Source organism: Budorcas taxicolor, chromosome 15 (genome assembly GCF_023091745.1).
Source record: "Budorcas taxicolor isolate Tak-1 chromosome 15, Takin1.1, whole genome shotgun sequence".
Taxonomy (NCBI): Eukaryota; Metazoa; Chordata; class Mammalia; order Artiodactyla; family Bovidae; genus Budorcas; species Budorcas taxicolor.
The window spans coordinates 75386868-75402552 of NC_068924.1; positions in this window are offsets into that span (position 1 = coordinate 75386868).

Genomic DNA, 15685 nt, shown 5'->3' on the forward strand with positions numbered 1-15685 from the left:
GCAATGGGGCCTGACCCTGTCCGCCAGGGCAAGGTCAGAGGAATAAAAGGAATTGTAACAGGATTCCTCGATGTTCTGGCCTCTGCACTTGAGCTTTTGGGATCAGCAATGTAAGGTCCAAAGGATATTCAGCGTCAGAATCATAATCTCAGTTCAGTTCAGTCGCTCAGTCGTGTCCAACTCTTTGCGACCCCATGGACTGCAGCACGTCAGGCCTCCCTGTCCATCACCAACTCCCGGAGTTTACTCAAACTCATGTCCATCGCGTCGGTGATGCCATCCAACCATCTCATCCTCTGTCGTCCCCTTCTCCTCCTGCCTTCAATCTTTCCCAGCATCAGGGTTTTTTCCAATGAGTCAGCTCTTCGCATCAGGTGGCCAAAGTATTGGAGTTTCAGTTTCCGCATCAATCCTTCCAATGAATATTCAGGACTGATTTCCTTTAGGATGGACTGGTTGGATCTCCTTGCTTGCCGTCCAAGGGACTCTCAAGAGTCTTCTCCAACACCACAGTTCAAAAGCATCAGTTCTTCAGAGCTCAGCTTTCTTTATAGTCCAACTATAAATAAACAATCTAATGACCAGCAAAACCTAGATGAGTCTGAATAACGTACCCATCAGGGGGTTGGTTATTCATGCACTCATTCATTCAAGGTTAACTGCTCCTCGGAAACACCTTCTCTGACCTCTATTTAAATTTACCCGTCGTCCCCACCCCTTTATTCCTACTACAGCGCCTTGTAATACTTAAAATAAACTGGAATTTATCTTTTAATCTCCTTCACCAGAATATAGACCTCCAGTGAGTTCAGGAGCCAGGACAGTTTTTGATCCTTGTCTAGTCAGAGCAGGATACATATGAGATGCTCAATAAATACTTATTGCATAAACGAACAGTTACTAAAGTGACTACCAGGCCACAGGTTATCAGGGGCAAAAAGGAAAAAAGCATTGTCCTCGACCTTTCAGTCCCAGCTCATACTTTCTAAATCAAACAACACTTAGAACCTGACGCAGAGAAGGAAGAGACTTTCGTTTCAGTCCTAGTTCTCCTTTGTATCAAAATGATTTGAAAATGATTTTATCTTCTTCTATTTTTAATTTTTGTATCTAAAACTACTACCTGCCTCTCAGGATTATTATGGAGCCTTAAATGAAATTGTGCATAGGATAAGATTTTTAAAAACTATTGAAATCCAAATGTTAGTTTTAATTAATATTGTTCTGTACTCAGCATGGTGCTAGGGAGGCAGTTTACAGAGTGGGAGGGAGAATGGACTTGGAAATCTATGGTCCAAATTTCACCTCTACCAATTATTAACTGTGTGACCTTAGGCTGATCACATGATGTCTTTGAACCTTAGAAAAACGAGTATAGTTCTATCTACTTCATTCCGTTGCTGTGAGAATTGAATGAAATGATATGCATACACAACTTGGCACATGAAAATATAATATAAAATTGTAACTTTTTGGGTTACAACACACAAGTTGATTCTAATTAAATCCAGAAACTGTTTCAACATCAAAACGATTGATGTTTAACAACATTGTCTAACCAGAGGATGTTTGATGTCTAACCATAGAGACCATTTAGCAAGAGGACTTTTTTTTTCTGATTTTTTTGAAATGTAGTACAATATTATATGTTACAAGTGTACAACAGAGTGATTCACAACTTTTAAAGGTTGTACTTTCTGGTTTCCCTGGTAGCTCAGCTGGTAGAGAATCTGCCTGCAATGTGGGAGACATCGGTTCGATCCCTGGCTTGGGAAGATCCCCTGGAGAAGGGAATGGCAACCCACTCCAGTGTTCTTGCCTGGAGAATTCCATCGACAGAGGAGCCTGGCAGGCTACAGTCCATGGGGTCGAAAAGAGTTGGGCATGACTGAGCAACTTTCACTTTTCACTTTCATACTTTATTTGTCTGAATAGTTATTGGGCTAGCCAGCCCAACATTATGAAATATTGGCTATATTCCCTGTGCTGTACAATATAGCCTTACAGTTTACTTATTTTATACATAAAAGTTTGCACCTCTTAGTCCCCTACCCCTACTTTGCCTCTCCCCGCATTGAGTGGAGTCTTCATTCATGGATTTGTGCATCAGTGGTGCCAAGAATGCATGTTTGCCTTGATGATGTCTGTGGGCACGTGGAGGTACAGAGAATCTTGCAAGAGCGTGTGGTTGAGTGGGGGTGTTGCCGGCTGCTGCACCGTGTTCCCCAGTGGCGGAGGGTAGAACCCCCCCCCCCCCCCCCCGCCATGAGATTTTGGGGAGAACCTGTAGGGAAGGAGCTAAAGTCAGTGGCATAAATAAGTGAAGAGCAGAAGTGTAGGGGCGCCGTATACAGCTCCCCAAGCCGTGCGCTGCGCGACTCCAAAGAGTGCCATTCTCAAGGACTAAGATTTAAACGAGTGGTGTTGGACTTGCCCAGGGGTTTGGTGGTTAAGACCCTACACTTCCAATGCAAGGGGTGCAAGGTTCAATCCCTGGTCGGGGAACTAAGATCCCACATGCCAGAGGGTGCAGCCAAAAAGTAGGATAAATAAATAAATAAAATAAGTAAATAAATGGTGTTCCCAATACGGTTCAATATGGTGACCATATCTGGTGACCTGTATTCAGGTGGTGAGAGGAAAAAGTGAAAAGAAGCAGAGATCATTGGGAAAGGAAGAGAACTAGAACAGGAAAGAGTCACTGAAGTCGAAGGTTTGGAAAAGAAAGGAAGTGAGTCATGTCAAAAGCTCCTGAAAGATCTGTAATAATAATGAAATCCAGAGAAAGATTCAGGGATTTGCTGGATAAAAGACTTCCGGGGTGGAAGGCAGTTTGAGAGCTCAGAACTCCTGTGCCTTTTTTCCTGTTTTCCAAATCTGATTCTTCCACTTAGCTAGTTGACAATCTTGGATGAGTCATTTAAACACTTTGTGCTGAAGTTGGGGTGAATAAACCCTCCTTCACTGGCTCACTGTGATAAATTTCAAAAGCTACCTGGTACTTCCCTATTCCCCCTCTCTTCTTTATTTTTCTCTCTAGCATTTATCACCTTCTAAACAATTATATAATTAATTTTAAAACTTGTCCCTTCCCACAAAACACTAAAATATGAGCTGTTCTAGGAGGGCAGGGATTTTGTCTTTTTTGTTCACTGCCCCATTCTCAGTGGCAGGCAAATAGGTACTCAGGAAGTATTCACTGGAACAATTATTCCAGTGGAAACCTCTGGAATTTACTAGACAGAGAGTGTGTCAGTTTCCTTCTCACCAGATCACCAGGGAATTCTCTCTGTTGGCTTTTCAATGGGGAACAGATAGTAAATCGGAAGCCCGCTTGGCTAGGAGTCAGAAACCCAGAAGTGCTGAACTTAATAACATTTGCTTTACAACCTTGGATTCATGCCCCTTGCCAAGCTTGAGTTCCCCCATCTGACAAAATCAGGAGGCTGAGGAGTTCCAGTGTTCCATGCAGGTGAAGATCTCTGAGTCTGTAGGACTTTGGCAGAAGACTAGTCCTGGGCTTATGAGACGGGTGGACAGGACAGCAGAGATGCCATCCTGCTTCTTTCCCAAGACCACCCTCACCTGCAGGCTGGCTTTCCAGCCCTGCTCCTCCCCCTTCAAAGAGGAGCCATAGTCTCCCGAAGCTGGTCTTGCTCTCTCTCCAGCACTAACACAGTCAGAGAAAGACAAGGGAGGGGGGTTCTTTCTCTATGCCTCTCTTTTTGGAGAAAGAAAACTTTTCCCAGATTCCTCCCCTGATAGACTGCTCATAAATCACTGGGCAGAAGTGGGTCACCTGCCACCTGCTGACCCAGTGGTTGGCGGGGACCAGTGATTCTCAACAAGGAGTGATTTTGTCCCCTGGGGGATATTTGGCAATATCTGGACACAGCAATAGTGCAGCTGTTGAGAAATCCTGGCCTAGTCTAAGGTGTGTTATCCTTTTAAATTCTCTTAGATTCAACTTGATTATTTTACTTGGGATTTTAGAATTGGATACAATTGATACTCACAAGTGTGGTTGGTCTGTAATTTTCTTTGTGTGTGCTGGTCTTGTCATTTGGCATCAATGTTATACAATATAGCTTTTTTTTTCTCTTAAAAAAAAAGAAGGTGTTCTTTTTTAGGGCTTCCCTTGTGGCTGCGTCAGTAAAGAACCTGCCTGCAGTTCAGGTGGACCTGGGTTCGGTCCCTGGGTTGGGACGATCCCCTGGAGGAGGGCATGGCAACCCACTCCGGTACTCTTGCCTGGAGAGTCCCCACGGAGAGAAGAGCCTGGTGGGCTGCCGTCCATGGGGCCGAAAAAGGGATGGACACGACTGAAGGACTAAGCGCACACAGCGCACATTCTTCTTTAATCCTCTACAGCATTTAAAATAACAGTTCTTCAAGTTTTGGTAGAGTAACCCTAGGAAACTATCCGCACTTGGTGCTCTTTTTTTGGGGGGGGGGGGCGGGGGTTGCTTTCTGACAACATTTCTTATTTCTTTTAAAGTATTTTGTTCTAATTCTCCATCTCTTTTGATCATGTGTATTGTCTAGAAAATTCTCATCCGTGTTTTCAAATTCAATCACATAGAGCTAAGCAAAGTAGCCTCTTATTATTCTTTTTTCAGTTCCTATAACTTTTTTCGTATTATTTTCCATTATGGTTTATTATAGGATATTGAATAAAGTTCCCCGCACTACACAATAGGATCTTGCTTATCCATCCTAACTTCATGTCTTGCATCTGTTGTTCCCTGAGTCCCAGTGCAACGCTTCCTTACTCTCCCTCACCCCCAGCAACCACAGGTCTCTTCTCTGTGTCAGCGAGTCTGTTTCTGTTTCCATATAAGTCCATTTGTGTAAGATTTCTTCCTTAGTTCAGTTCAGTCGCTCAGTCGTGTCTGACTCTTTGCGACCCCACGAACCACAGCACGCCAGGCCTCCCTGTCCATCCCGGAGTCCACCCAAACCCATGCCCATCGAGTCGGTGATTTCTTCTTAGTATCTGGGGAGTCAGTGGTTATTTCCCATTGGGATCACTGTTTCTTTGGTGCCTTTATATGCGCTCTCTTTGTTTTTCCTGATTAGGTTTTCCAACATTTTAACTCTTTCATTGCCCTTTTGTTTCTTCCAAATGAGCAGTATACTCTCGGAAAATCTCAGTGAGGGCAAATGAAAGCTCTTGAGACTGGCAGATAAATACAAAAAAAAATATTTTTTTAATGTTTATTTGGCTGCACCAGGTCTCAGCTGTGGCATGTGGGACCTAGTTCCTTGACTAGGGATTGAACCTGGGCCCCCTGCATTGGGAGTGTGAGTCTCAGCCACCAGATCACCAGGGAAGTCCAAAAATGAAAATTTTAATACAGGAGACAGAAAAACCAGCAAGAAGAGAGTTAAATCAACTTGCTATAACCAGAGCCCATACTCGCAGCTCAGAAAGACAGAGGACCATAGAGCAGAGTGAGTGGCACTTAAATTCTTCTCACGGCAAAGAGAGAAAAAATACTCCTGCAGCCTACCTACTAGTTGGGTTTACTTTAGTGATTACCAACATGGCTATTTTTAGAGCCAAGCTTGCCTGTTTTATAAAGGCTTTTCTTGTTTAAGAATATGCTTTTTGTCCTTTACTGTTTTGCCCATCCTTGGCCACTGGTGCAGTAAAGGCTCATGAAATTGAGGAAACACGTTGAACTCCCTGCCAGGTTATGAGGGTTCATTACAGTTCAACCAGCTCTCAGACACACTGACTGCTTTCTGTTGGTCTCCCAATTAATCATGTCTATTACTAACTGCAGTAATTCCTTCCATCTGCCTTCCTCGACTTCATTTAGTTGTTCTAATTCCTCCAGTTACATGCTGTATTCATTGTCTATTGCTGCCATAACGAACTGCCACAGATTTGGTGGCTTAAAACAACAGTTTACTATCTGGCAGTTCTGCAGCTCAGAAGTCCAGTAGGAGTGGCGGATATCAGCTCTGGGCCCCACAAGGTTGAAATCAAGTCATTGATCCAGCGGGTCCTTATCTAGAAGCTCTCGGGGAGAAGACACTTCTGGGCTCATTCAGGTTGTTGGCAGAATTCAAATTCAGTTCCACGTGGTCATAGGACTGAGGTTCACATTCCTTGTTTGCTGTTGGCCAAGGGTTTGTCTCAGCTTCTGGAGACTGCTGACATTCCCTGACTTCATCTTCATAAACTGGCAATGATGGATCCAATCTTTCTCATCCTTCAAAAATCTCTCGTCTCGTGTCTACTAGGCTTCCCTCGTGGCTCAGATGGTAAAGCATTTGCCTGGAGTGCAGGAGACTTGGGTTCCATCCCTGAGTCTGGACAATTCCCTGGAGAAGCGAATGGCAACCCACTCCAGTATTCTTACCTGGAGAATTCCATGGACAGAGAAGCCTGTGGGGCTGCAGTTGATGGGGTCGCAAAGAGTTGGACACCTGAGTGACTAACACTTCCACTTTCTGTCTACTAATCTCTTCTGCCTCTTATTCTACCCCACCTCTCTGATGAAGTCTTCTGTTTTCCTCTTCTAATTTAAGATTTCATGTGACTATACTTGACCTACCTGGATAATCCAGAATAATCTCCCTATTTTAATGTCAGCTGATTAATAACCTTAATTCCATCTGCAAAACCCTTTTATAGCAGTACCTAGATTAGTGTTTGATTAAATAACCAGAAGATGGCAATCCTGGGGGAGACTTTTACTTTGGGCCACATGGCATGTGGGATCTTGGTTCCTTCTACCAGGGATCAAACCTGTGCCGCCTGGAATGGAAGCACAGTCTTAACAGATGAACTGCCAAGGAAGTACCACGGAGACCTTTAGAATTCTGCTTAATAGTCTTCGTTACCCTTACTTCATTCATTGTTACCCTTTCGTGTTCATTACCATAAGAATTTAAGCATGAATTTCCTTTCGAACACTGCTTTAGCTCACATATTCTAATACGTCCTTCAGTAGTTAGAAATTTTGGTTTTGACTCTTTTTTGACAAAAGATTTGCTTGAGCGGGCTTTTTGATAGCTGAATGGCAGATCAAATTCACGGACTGAAATTTTCTTTCAATAGACAAAGTTAGTCAATTTACATTTCTTGATATGACAAATACTTTTGGTCATAGTTATATTATTAGGTTTTGTAATTTTTTTCAATATTAAAAAACTGTTTACAACTTTAAAAATAGATTTTTGTGGATAGCTTCAAAATAAACTTTTACTCTATGAACTATTTGAGTGTGCATAGATACATCTGAAAGGTTCTGTTGTTTGCATATGAAATAAATTTATATTCATTGTTTCCCTTCCCCATTTCCGTCATCTGCCTTCCTTCCAGGTCCCACACAGTTGAATTCTTGTATTTCAGTGTTCATACATGTTACCCATAGTGTTCATATTTATATCTTTAAATATACTTACCACTTGATTTATCAACTTTACATTTCTTTTTATGAAATCAGCATCATCACAATACTTTTCACCTTTACTCCTCCTTCTTTCTCAACTATTGCTATAAATATAATTAACATATTGCTAGGTTTGGGAATTCCCTGATAGCCCAGTAGTTAGGACTCTGCACTCTCACTCCTTGGGGCACAGTTTCAGCCCCTGGATGGGGGACTAAGATTCCACAAGCTGTTTGGCCAAAAACATATTGCTAGGTTTATAATATTTTCATTCCATTTTATAATAAAAGGCATTCACATTTTTTAAAGTCCCAAGACTAGAGTAAAATAAAATGGCTTTTATATTCTCTATGAGTTCTTTTGGTGAAGTTGTCTCTATTCATCTCTTGGTTGACTCAAGTTCATTTTCTAGCAGATTTTTCAAAAAAGGAATATGGAAAATATATTATATATATTTACAATATATGCATATTAAATATATGCATATTAAAATTTTAATGTTTCTGCCTGGATACCTTATTTTCACCTTGACTTTCAATAACGTCGCTGAGGCATGTCTTATTTTTGTTGTTGTCGTTAATTTTTCTGAGAGAAGGTGTGATCTTTCACTATGCAGGTTTTTTAATACTGGTAGATTGATTGAATTATGTCTTTTTAAAAATAATTTAAAACTATGTTTTGAAAGTAGGTTATAAAGCAGTGTATAGAATTTGATCTTATTTAACAGAAAACCATTTTTACAAAAGATTTGAAAAGATTAAAAATAATTTAACTATGATCGTCTCTGGGTGACAGCGATATTGTGTTTTTATTTCCTTATTATTTCTTAACTGATTCCTTAGTTTTCTGTAATGAACCTATATATATTTTTACAGTAATAAAAGGCATCAAGGGGCCTGCCCTCGTGATCCAGTGGCTAGGACTCTGCCCTCCCAATGCAGGAGGCCAGGGTTTGATCCTGGTCAGGTGACTAGATCCCACAGGCCACAGTGAAGATCCCATATGCTGCAACTAAGACCTTCAGCAGCTCAATAAATAAACATTTTTATTAAAAAAAGGCATGAAGGGAAATCCTCTCCAGGGCTTTTGGGAAGGCTTTCCTATCCATCCCCAGTGATGTCATGTGGGCAGCAAGTGTTCCTGACATAAAATGATGAGAAGGGCACTTCGCCTCTATGGCTTTCTTTCTAAAAACCCGTGAAAGTGAAAGTCTCTCAGTCCTGTCCGACTCTCTGTGACCCCATGGACTGTATAGTCTCCAGAATTCTCCAGAGCAGAACACTGGAGTGGGTAGCCTGTCCCTTCTCCAGGGCATCTTCCGACCCAGGAATCGAACCAGGATCTCCTGCACTGCAGGCAGATTCTTTACCATGTGAGCTACCAGGAAACCTATAACCCCAATCAAATTATAAGAAAAACTTTAGACCAGCCCAACTGGAGGAACCATTCTACAAAACACCTAACTGGTATTCTTCAAAACTGTCAAAATCATGAAAAATAAGGAAAGACTGGGAAAGGGCCACCGACCAGAGGCGACTGTGGAGATAGGGCAGAGAAAAGTAATGTAATGTCTGGATTGTATCCTGGAATAGAAAAAGGACATTAAAGGGAAAACTGGTGAAATTCCAGTGAAGTCTGGAGTTCAGGTAATAGCAACGTCCCGATACTTTGTTGGCTGCGATGTATGGTAGCACGCAGGGGAAGTGAAGCCGAGCGAGGGGGCGTAGGGGAGCTCTGCAGTTGCGACTTTCCTGTAAATTAAAAATTAGTCCAAAGTAAAATGGTTATTTTAGGACTTCCCTGGTGGCCCAGTGTTAAGGATCTGCCTGCCAATGCAGGAACCTAGTTTCAACCCCTGGGCTAGGAAGATTCCACATGCTATGAGGCAACCAAGCCCTGCACACCCCAACTACTGAGTCCACGCGCTAGAGCCCTCAGGCCACAGCCAGAGAAGCCCGCACGCAGCAACAGAGACCTCAGTTTACTTCAGTTCAGCCGCTCAGTCGTGTCCGACTCTGTGTCCCCATGGACTGCAGCACGCCAGGCCTCCCTGTCCATCACCAACTCCCTGGAGCTCACTCAAACTCATGCCCGTCGAGTTGGAGATGCCATCCAGCCATCTCGTCCTCTGTCATCCCCTTCTCCTCCCGCCTTCAATCTTTCCCAGCATCAGGGTCTTTTCCAATGAGTCAGCTCTTTGCATTAGGTGGCCTAAGTATTGGAGTTTCAGCTTCATTATCAGTCCTTCCAATAAATATTCAGGACTGATTTCTTTTAGGATGGACTGGTTGGATCTCCTTGTTGTCCAAGGGACTCTCCAGAGTCGTCTCTAGCACCACAGTTCAAAAGCATCAATTATTTGTCGCTGAGTTGACACAGCCAAAAATAAATAGGTAAATAAAATTTTTTTTTTAAAGAGAAAGAAAGACATCCAGGGACAGAGGTTCTTTCACTGGGTGTTTTTGGATCTGGTGGTTTGCCTGGATTTGCTATAGCCATACAACTATAGGGCAGAGTTAACTTGAAAACAAAGTTGGCATCAAAGGTGACAGACGGGAGACGGTGAGGCCTGGATCTTTGACGGTGCCAGTGAGCTGCTAAATCAATTAAGCACTCCTGGAGCTGCCCGACATCTAGACTGATTGTATGAAGTAATAACTGTTTTGTTTGAAATTTGTTTTTCCTCCTGTGGGCTGTGGTTGAAATTATTGTAGTTGGGAAAGGCAGCTGAGTAAACAAACTGATACGGTGAAGTGTTTCAGGTGCAGAGGTCAGAGTCTCCAGGAGGTGAAGGAAGGACTGGAAAGTTCTGCCTGTACACAGGATCAAAACAGTTTCGCAGGGTAAGTTACTATTTGACTTGGTCTTGAAAGGTGACAGGTGTTTGCTAAGTAATGAGGTGACAGGGCGGTATGCAGGGATCTGGGAGGGGCGGTTAATGTTCCTCGAGACTCACAGGGAGGCTGAGGGGTAGAAGGGCCACGTCAGAGATGGGCCTCTGCAAGGGGACCAACATGATCAGATGGCCTTGTAATGCGCTCATCGTGGCTGCTCTGCCAAAGTTTGGATGGGAGACCAGATTTGCCAGTGGAGACACTTTGAACCCATGCATATATCCTGCTCCACACATTTCTTTCTAAATTTAGCCTCCACTGATGATTCTTGCCTGGTCCATTTTACTGTGGTGGTTGTGAAGCGTTGGTCCCATCTCCAGAACTCCATCTGCACTCACTGGTTGACTCTCAGCATTCACTCTGCTGGGTTGATCAAAAAGGTCATTCAGGTTTTTCCGTAAGATATAGAAAAACTTGATCAAACTTTTTGGCAACCCAATACTTTTTTTCTCTCTCTCCCTCCCTTTTTCATTAATAGGAAGTCATTGATTCCTGATTTTTCTAATGGGTTATTATTTATAAATGTTCTTAATCATTTTGGTACCTAATATCCCATACAACAAACTGTGGAAAATTCTTAAAGAGATGGGAATACCAGACCACCCTACCTGCCTCCTGAGAAACCTGTATGCAGGTCAAGAAGCAAGTTAGAACCTTTGGACTGGTTCAAAATTGCAAAAAGAGTTTGCCAAGGTAGTATATTGTCACCCTATTTATTTAACTTATATGCAGAGCACATCAAGTGAAATGCCAGGCTGGGTGAATCTTGAGCTAGAATCAAGATTTCTGGGAGAAATATTAACAACCTCAGATATGCAGATGACACCACTCTAACGGCAGAAAGTGAAGAGGAACTAAAGAGCCTCTTGATGAGGGTGAAAGAGGAGAGTGAAAAAGCTGGCTTAAAACTCAACATTCAAAAAACCTAAGATCATGGCATCTGGTCCCGTCACTTCATGGAAAATAGATGGGGAAAAAAATGGAAACAGTGACAGACTTTCTTGAACTCCAAAATCACTGCAGACAGTGAATGCAGCCATTAAATTAAGACTCTTGTTCCTTGCAAGAAAAGCTATGACAAACCTAGACAGCATATTAAAAAACAAAGATATCATTTTGCCAACAAAGGTCCTTAAAGTCAAAGCTATGTATGGAGAGTTGGACCATAAAGAAGTTTAAGTGCCAAAGAATTGATGTTTTCAAATTGTGGGGCTGGAGAAGACTCTTGGAGTCCCTTGGACTGCAAGGAGATCCAGCTAGTCAATCCTAAAGGAAATCAGTCCTGAATATTCATTGGAAGGACTGATCCTGAAATTGAAGCTCTAATACTTTAGCCACCTGATGTGAAGAGCTGACTCACTGGAAAAAACCGTGATGTTGGGAAAGATTAGGTGCAAAAGGAGAAGAGGGCAGCAGAGGATGAGATGGTTAGATAGCATCGCTGATTCAGTGGCCATGAATTTGAGCAAACTCTGGGAGATGGTGAAGGACAGGGAAGCCTGGCATGCTGCAGTCCATGGGATTGCAGAGTTGGACGCAACTGAGCGACTGAACACCACTGCCACCACTTAATATCCCAGATTTGGCTGGTGGCAGCCTCTTCAAGCTACCTCCTTTCTCTTGTGAAATGCTTCCTAATATTACTAATTTTTTTAAGTGCTTTCTTATGTTTTGGCATAACAAAATGTTCCAGGCTGCTCATCTCGTATTTGTGATGTACTAGCCCCTGGAATCAGCCATTTCTCTAATGGACCCTGATTCCTTTAAGTGCGAAATGGTATGGAAGAACGAATCTCAGTGCAAAATATGCTTATTGCTAATGAGGTGTGTTTGGTTTTAGACCCTTCTTCCTAGCAGACGCAGCTGAATATAGACACATATGAATATACAGGCCCATACCTAGTCTAGAGATCATGACTTTGCACACTGATATCTCCAGTTCCAATCCATTTCCACGAGGTTGTTTTTTTTTTCAAATCTGTTTCCTTCCGTTAAATATTTGTATGTTTCTTCTTCCAGAGTAAACACTCTGGCTCTTAAAGCATTAACACATTTATTGATTTGTCCAGTCACATAATATATCAAAAATAGTTTCAGAACCATTTTGCCAATACAGGTACATAGACAAACCTGCAAAAAGCGTTCACAATTCCTTTGCAGTTTTCTCCCTACCCCCAGCCCACCAGCACTTAGCGTCTTAACCACTTCTTTCTAACAAGATTGTTTGCCATGGGGCTTCCCTGGTGGCTAAGTAGTAAGGAATCTGCCTGCCAATGCAGGAGAAAAGAGTTGGATCGCTGATCGGGGAAGTGCCCACAGGCTGCGGAGCAACTTAGCCCGGGAGCCATAACTACCGAAGCCCGAGCACCCTCGAGCCTGAGCTCCACAAGAGAAACCACCACGAGACAACCACACGCTGCAGCTAGAGAGTAGGCCCAGCTCTCTGCAGCTGGAGAAACGCCTGCAGAGCAGCAAAGACCCAGCGCAGTCAAATAAATAAATTTTAAAATTACTTTAAAAAATTACTTAAAAAAAAAAAAAGACTGTTTGCTGGAAGTGGGCAGGGCACTTGAGGAAAGGGAGGAGGTGCGAAATAGCCACGGAGGAGGAAGGGAGAGAGCTGTTCAGTTTCAGAAGCAAGAGGATACATTTCCGAGGCTGGAGGAGACACACGAGCAGGGGCCCCGGTGCACTTGATGCGATCTTCCTGCAGCCATTTTGGCAGCCTGGGTGTAGGAGTAGAGGACAGATGGTCGGTGGGGGCGGGGAGGTGGGCCTGGAAGGATCCAAAGCTGGGGAAGTACCAGGTGGATGTGCAGAAGGATGGAGGGTGAGGAGTCTGGTGCGCTGGCAAGAGAGTGGTTGACGCAATGCACCCTGGGCTCTGGGCTGCATGGGGGAGGAAGAGAAGCAGAGAAAGAGAGGGAGGGAGAGACAGGAAGGGGAGTGGTGGAGTTTGAGCTCAGCTGAGAGGCTGTTTACTGACTTCTGGTCACCGAATCCGATGGCTCAGGGGACTTGTGGGAGAGACGGCTTGTGCCAGACTTGGTGGGGACAGGATGGGAGGGGATCTACTTAGAGCAACCGAGGTGTCTTTGTTTCCCCAAGGACCAGAGGCCGCGAGACAGGGTCCAGCTGGCCCAGGCCAAAGAGGGTGCTGTCTCAGGTACCTTGTTGCAATCCCTGATCGACAGCTGGGGGAAGTATTCAGACCTTTGTGATTTTGTGAAAAAGGAAGGGGCCTTAGGGATCACTTCACTTGGATCATCACTTCACTTTTCAGGTCAGAGAACGAAGGTCCAGGGCTGTTGTTAAGCAACTGCACTCCCTCAGCCCTGAGCCCGGGTGGGACTCAAACCCAGGTATCTGACGTTTCAGTTAGTGGCTCTCTCTAACCCATGACAATGTTCTCGAGCTGCAGCAGAATGTCTTACTGGCGGGCTTGTTTGGGCTCACTGGTCTGTTCCCACCTGGGCTTGGGGCACAGGAATGGAGTCTGACACATCACTGCCCTCTCTGTGGTTCCTTAGTCACTGCTCACTGCATTCTTTCTGATCAGAGTCTGGGGGAAGAGACTATGCCACAGGGTGGGAGTGCCAACAGGAAGCTGGAATTTTCATGGAGCGTTATTTCTTTCTATATTCTGAGAGTCTTCTTTCTTTTGACCCTTCCTAACCAAGAATTACTCTGGACACGTGGTGCACACTTTGTCAGTAGGGCTCCGTCTATAAACATACGAAGTAAATACTGCCTTTCTGAATCTAATTTCACAAAAAGTTTGTTTCTCAGAGACCACATGACAGCTGCACAGAGTCAAGCTGAAACACACTTAAAGGGGAAAATAAATTCCAAGCTTCTTTTTAGCCGATCAGGTGGCATCAGAGTGAGGAAAAGGGGTAAACCTGTCAGACCTCGGGAGGCATTCAGAGATGAGCTCATCTTCTCCAGGAAGAGTCTGCTAGGAATGGACAGAGGTGTCACTGGTGGGATGTAGTTCAACAAAGCCGAGCCAGGCCACACAGATTTATCTTTGTTTACAAGGGACAGGGTAGGCTTTGCAGCTTCAAAGACATCCTGTGCAGAAGGGCCAAGTCTCTGTGCCCTGGGAACATCGCTGCTGTTCTCGGCAATTAAGAAGAGCTAGTCTGAGAGCAGCGCGGAAAACCAGAAGGTAGCGGTTCTAGTTCCGCAAAGCAGAGCCTTTTGCGTGACGTTTTTGTCAACAGCTGGGAGTCAGTCTGGTGACAGGCGGGACTCCCCTGGCGCTCCAGGGGCTAAGGAGCTCTGTGCGCTGCGCCTCCACTGCAAGGGGCCTGGGTTCAATCCCTGGTTGGGGAACTAAGATTCCACATGCTGCACAGCCGAAAAATAAAAAAACTTGGTGACAACATCGGTAAATCAATGAGCAAGGGTAGTTTCAGAGTGGCTGGGTGCCAGATTTCCCAAATTCTTGCACTTTATTTGGGCCACACCACATAGCTTGCAGGATCACAGTTGCCCCATGAGGGATCGCACTTGGACCCCAGCAGTAAAAACTCCCAGTCCTAACCACTGAGCCACTAGGAATTCCCAAATCCTTGTACTTTAAAAATGACAAATGGAAAAAAACACCTAGAATTCTTGCTTTTAAGGAAACTCTTATGTCTATACAGAGTTGCAGTGTTTAATGGTTCATCAAGAAACTTCTAAAGAGTAGAGTAATGGTTACCGTGATCACCTTACCTCGTGAGACTTCTACCAACGTTGTCACATCTCAGAAACAGAAGAGGGGCATGCTGCCGTCAGATGGTAACAGGAGCTCAGTTCTGACCATGTGGTCCAAAAAGTGACGCTTCTAAAGAAAACCTGTTCACCTGAAACCCATTTGAAATCTTAAGAAAACTACTTGTTACCAACTATGCATTCAGTTTATAAAGAAAAAGTATATTCAAAAAGCATGAAATAACTAAAAAGAAAACCAAGTATAAAGCACATTATTATTTTCCCCCATATCCTTCACCTTTGTTCACAACTGTCCAGGGTAGGCTTTTTTTTTTCTCCTTTTTTTTAAATTGGAGGATCACTCCTTTATGTTCAGTAAAGTTGATCTTGTTCTCCGACCCAACTGAAACACTATGTTTTGACTTTTCTCTCATTTCATTCTCAAGGTTCACTCTTAGAGGTCAAGACGCTTTGTGCTGTTTCCCCTGCACCCGGAGACTTATCATATTCACACAGAATTAACTACCTGTTTGTCATTTCACAGCTTCTTCCCAGGGTCCTCTCTCCCAGCTTCCTATCAAAAGCAGAAGGAGAAATGGCAGGCACGATGGCTTAGCTGCTGCAGTGCGTACATTCCCTGTGGGGCACTTTTTCTTAATCTAAGCAGGAAGACTGGCCCCTCTT